Here is a 6013-nt window from a genome sequence, read left to right as displayed (position 1 = left end):
CCTCTGTAATGTACTTAGTAAACATCTTGTATACAAAAAAGCTCGGGCTACCGTGGAGGCACACAGAGGCAAGAGCACCCCTGCAGACCTACTGTGGCAGGTACAGAGACACACGATTTGGTTTTCTTGTCTATCTTCTTAGTTCTGAGATATTAAGTCTAAACTATTAATCCCCCGGGGTCCTTGTTCCATTTATCGTTACTCCCTGATGGTATTAAAAAAATACTGTTGAAAGAATAAGTACATGTATGGATACGTCACTAGTAGATGTTCATGTTTGTATTGTTGTATTATGATGCAGCCTAAGCTAACTTGGAACTCAATATATAGTCCAGTCTGGCCTCAGTTCTTGGTGATCTTCCTACCTCAGTCTCCTGACAGAGTAAGTCAGGATGCTCAGATTTGCTATTATTTAAAACAGAATCAGTGACTACTTTGTTGTGATCTACATGCATGCAATCCCAGACTCCGAGAGAGTGATGTGGGAGGATTGTGAGTTTGAGGTCAGTATGGGCTACCTCCTGAGATTCTGTCTCAAAGAAAATAAATCAAAATTCTATGATCGAGTTCCCAGTTGGGAACTCATGACATACAGGCACCGTGACATGACACAAAGCCATCTTTCTCCTCTGTCTAAGATACAGTGGGATACCAGTGTGGGCACAGTTTATGACCACGACCTTTAAAGATGCTCTATCTGAGTTCAGATTCCAATCTGCTGATGCTGTATAGACCTGTCCCCCTTTCCAAACCTTCTGTCTCTGTGTCCTCATCAGAGAACTGGGTTTGACAAATCACATCTCACAGGGTACTCAAAAGGTGTAAACATCACAACATGTTCCAACATATGTCATACCCTGACATGCAACATGGCTCAAATAGTAACAACAACAACAAAAAAAAAACATCTGAGCCCCGACATCCCAGAGAAGTATGTCCCTGCCCCTCCTCAGAGGCCTAGACCTCGGGGTCTCATGACATCGGCTGCTTCCTTGTTCTTATCACTTTGTAGAGCCTGAAATGACAGAGTCTCTTGTCACACATGGCTCCCTTGCTGTGCTCTGAAAGCTGATGTTTTGATTTTTCTGTTCTTCCTCTTTACTTTCCTTCCTGGACAGCTCATCTGAACAAACAGATGAGAGATGCTCAGGCCACTTGTTGTTGCTGTTGCTGCTTTGTTAGTATACACAGTAGAAGCAAATGCAGAGGTCAGGGAACGACTTTGAGGGGTCGGTTCTGTCCCTCACCTTCATGTGGGTCCCACAGATCCAACTCAGGTTAGCAGGCTTGTACACAAAGTGCCTGGTGTACACTGAGCCATCTCCAAGGCTCCAGGTCTCTCTTTTTCTTTCCCACTTGCCAATTGGGATCATTTAAAAATGCATCCCCTCTACAAGAGTTCAAGGGATACTCTCAAGGAGTTCAATATTTGTGATAAGGTTTTCCCTGGTGCCAATGTGCTAACCCAAGATGCCTGCCTTTCCTTCTCCTGCTGTCAGTCAATGCGTAAACACTATCAAATGTCCTCAAAGCACAGGCACCAGGCTAGGCTGGGCATATGCAGTGATCCCAGAGCCCAAGTTTCTGTCCTCACCCTCTTCTGATTGGCTACAGCTTCAAATCAAATGGAAGATGAACATGGGAACTTACATATCACTCTTGCTGATCTCCTCCATTGTTAACATGACACCATGAAGAAAGAAAGAAAGAAAATCAACAGCCCTTCTCCAAGAAGAAGCTCTTAATTACCTGCCCCAGTCTCAGGGAGGTAAATATGTTCACTGCTTTTTAATTATATTGGCCTTATTGTTTCATAAGAAAATAAAAAACAGACTCAACAGGAGACGGCAAAGAGCGGAGGAAGCCAAACATAACTTGTGCACCTTATTAAAAACAATTAGGGATTGTTTGATGGGGCGGACTCGGCTCCAGATGGCCAGCCTCCATACAGCCCCGGCTCAGGGTGCTTCTCACCTTCCCCCAGCCTCTTCCTGAGGCTTGCATCATCGCTGTTCTTAAAATACAAGGACGGGATTGTAAGGGATGCTGTTCCCACGTCTGTTGCTTTGCTCTTCTTGGGGCAAGCCAGTCTCAGCACTAGCTTTTACTGGCACCAGGTCCTCGGGTCCTCTTTGCTAACACCTTGGTCCCAGCAATCAAGCTGCTAAGATTAAGGCTCCGAGACCCATCATCTTCACTCTCCTAGCATGGCTATGCAGGAGTATCTCTGCTTGAGTGGGCCTTGAGGGGAAAGCCCTGGTTTGCTTGCTATTTCACTTGTATGGAACTCAGGGGGAGGAAGAAAAACATGACAGGGATGTTGTACTGGCTGCCTTGCCTAGACTCCCTCCTTCCTTCTCATCCCACCTCCTTCACGGTGTGCCAAAAGTACCTATAACCATGGCTCCCACACGCATGTTGCACATGGTTCTGCCACTGGACCTTTACTTACGCAGAACGTTGGTCTGGATGGTCCCACTTGATCCGAGTGGCTCCGCCGATCACTGTTCACCGTATAACTGTCAGCTGTGGCATGTGGTCCCTTGATAGCATCTCATCTAATGTCTGCCCCTGGGCTGTGTGTGCACAGCTTCCTGGAGAAATCTGTTCAAGGCTGTTTGCCCTAAGACAGCATGGGCTTCCTAAGGACCATTGCTCATGTATCTCCATCGTTCTAGTACTGGCCACAACACAGGCACTCGGAACCTTGGTGTTTAACAGAAACATTGAGAGGCTTTCTAAAAACATACCTGCTGGCTGTGGTGGGGCCCATTCCATAGAGGGTGCAATGCTACCATCATTGTCACTCAGTCATAAGTGCTAAAATGATGAGTCCATACTGCGAAACGACAGTGCTTTCATGAGTACAGAGTAAGCAGTTCGCCACCACGTTGGGACTCTGCAAGATCTGGCTGTGTGAAATCTGGGAGTCATTTGTCTTCCTAGGCCACTTGACCTGGAAGTAGAACGGTAAAACCTACACTCCTGTCCAGAGAGGACTTGGAGATAACCTTGGTGCAGCCACCTACCAGTTCTTGCACAGCGTTCAAGGACACATCCCCACAGAAAGATGTAGATCGGTGTCCAAGACACCAGAATCAGGGGACTAAAGAAAGACTCAAGGCGGTGTTGGGGCAGTGGTGTGAGGCCTTGAGTGGCCTTTTCTCACCCAGTCCCTCTGAAAGTCACCATCTTTGGGAACAGGCTCAGCTGTGATCCTACCAGATCAAGGGGCCTCTTCAAGGGATTACTTTTTTAAATGAGAAGTTTCTACACAGTCACAGAAGGAGGACACAGTGGGGTGGCCCAGGTAGAGATTAGAGAGCTGTGTCTACAAGCCATGGTGACCCAAGGATTGCTAGGAGAAATACGAGATGGAGTTAACTTAGAACTCCCAGAAAAATCAGCCCTGTCAGTGACTGGGGTTTGACCTTCCCAGGCCCACAACTGTGGGAGAATACATTCTGCTGTCTACCCAGTTTGGGGCAAGCACCCCAGGAAGCTGACACAATGACCTAGAAATTTCTTACCTATCATCTCGATAACCACAGGTTATCAGGTGTGCACACATCCATCATCCACCCGTCCCTTCATCCATCCATCCATCGTTCTTACATTCATCCATTCATAGTGCTTCACTCGTTCATCCATTAATACTGAGGCTTATCTTAAAATGATACTCAAGAAACAGAGACACAGGGGTGTGATGGTGTGGCCTTTTAATCCCAGCACTTGGTGGATCTTTGATTTCAAGGTCAGATAGTCTATAGCGCTAGTTTCAGGTCAGCCAAGGTAACTAAGAGAAACTGTGTCTCAAAAAACCCAAACTAACCAAACAAACAAAAACAAAGAAAGAAAGGAAAGAGGGTCTCTGGGAAGGAGAGGAGGTGGCTAGGAGCAAGGGGAGAGACAGAGGGAAGTTTGTTTTTTTGCACGCTATTTTGTATTATTTAACTTGTATCCATATTCACTCGTTATGTACTAGAAAACTGGCAGCTGGGGGCTGGGGAGATGGCTCAGCCTATAAAGTGCTTGGTGAGCAAGCATAAGGACCGAAGTGAAGACTCCCAGCATCTACATAAGAAGCTGTGTGTGCCAGTGTGCGCTGATAATCCCAGCACTGGAGAGGATTCACTTGCCCTGTGAAATCTGGGAGGTGCTGGTCTCTATCAGCTCCTGTCCCCTGCTCTCCTAGACAGACAAGGCTGCAGAGCTGGTTCGACACTACTCCATTGGGATCCAGTAAGCCTGCTGCATGGGTTCTCCAAGACAAAGGCCATGGATAGATGCCCTACTATGAGTCTTCTGACAAAGGCCATGAAGAGATGTCCTACTGTGAGGCTTCTGAGGAGTCCCTGTCATGTGACAAACTCAGTGGCTATTTCCTACTACTGCCTGGGTTAAGACTGTCTTGGATCAATAACTCGTTTCCTGAATATAAAAAAAAAAAATTTCAAGGAGACCTTTCTTGGAGACTGGTGGCCATGAGAGTCACACTTTTTCCCAGCAGATAGTTAGCATCCTTCCCTGGACTGAACTGGGTGAGGAAAAAGGTCTTCCTTACAAAGAATTCCTGGAGCCAACTGCACCTGAACTCCTTGATTTCCCCATCAAACAAGCAAATGCATTCTTCCAGTGAATTCAGAAATACATTGGAATACAAATACAAATACATTTCAGCTCTCCAAGAGTCTCTGCTCACACATCACTTTTGAAGGTCACCAGAAGGTCACCTTGTCCAGGTACATGAAGCAACTTCTAGTCATATAGCTTCACAGAAAGTTCTGTTTCATATAGGGACAGAAAATATGGTGAGCATTGAGGATACAGCATTTTTTTTTGTAACTCTAAATAGCATTATATAAAATCTTCCCTTCTGGCTTTATACATTAGCCTCTTATGAGTTAGTGCCCAGGTTATACTGTTTCTGAGTATACTTAGCAAACTGAATATCCAAGGCAGCACTAAAAAGGAAGTGAAGCCACACCCCACTGCGTTCCAACAGGACAGCTTTAAACACGAAAGCCACACAGCCCAGCTGTTCCAAAAGGCTCCTGCCAACACATGCAACAGGGATGTGCGGGCGTTCTGGCTGCGACATCTGTCACCATCGATCGCCAGGGTTGATGCACCTGATCTGGCTGGCTTGGCCACTGTCTTCTTTCTCCTCCTTCACCGCTCCGTGTATCTCTCCAGGAGCTCCACACCAAATAGAGGAGACCTGGTCTTTGGCCAAGTGTGTTGGAGTCGCTGTGCTCCCCAGCTAGAAGCTCTGAACAAATGCTTAAGGTCCAAAGCATGCAACAGAAGCCTGGACCTTCCTTCCCTCCACTGACAGCTTCACTTGTTTACATCAAATATAAAACCACTCTGCCTCCCTTTTATTTTGATGGGGGTGTTGGGGGGAGGGTCTTTGTGTAGCCCTGGAACTCTATAAACCAGGCTGGCCTCGAACTCAGATCTGCCTGCTTCTGCCTCCCAAGTGCTAGGATTAAAGGAGTGCGTCACCACTGCCTGACTTGCCTCTCTTTTCTGTAACCTGTAGAGGTTACAGTCACTATTTTCTTTTCCTGCTCTCTTTCCCAAGCACCTATTTCTCTGTAAGAATTGCTTCTGCTCTCATGTGCTCACATGAAATTATAAACTGAACCCCTTCATCTTCTTCTTGTATTTCTACTTACATCTCACTGAAAAGCTTCCGCTCCTTTCCAAAGTTCTTACTCCCCTGGCTCACTACTGCTCCTGACATCCCAGGACTGAACACGTGTTTTCACCCCTTCCCAGGTTCATTCCCTCAGCAGCTTGCTCTTCCTTTTTTGCATTCAACCCATAGAATGACCACAGAAGCATCTAAATAGATAGGTTCAAGCTTTTTGAAGGGCAAACCTAATGTATACAAAGAGCCTGGCACAACAGGGGCCCAGCCAGTGAGGAGCCCTGATAGCAAGGTAAGGTGAGCATGCAAAATGGCCACCCAAAGGTAATTGTTATTTTTTGTTTGCTTGTTTGCTTG

The sequence above is a fragment of the Myodes glareolus genome, chromosome 3 (genome assembly GCF_982192425.1).
Source record: "Myodes glareolus chromosome 3, mMyoGla1.1, whole genome shotgun sequence".
Taxonomy (NCBI): domain Eukaryota; kingdom Metazoa; phylum Chordata; class Mammalia; order Rodentia; family Cricetidae; genus Myodes; species Myodes glareolus.
The sequence above is the reverse complement of the archived record's forward strand: the minus strand, read 5'-3'. Positions refer to the sequence as shown.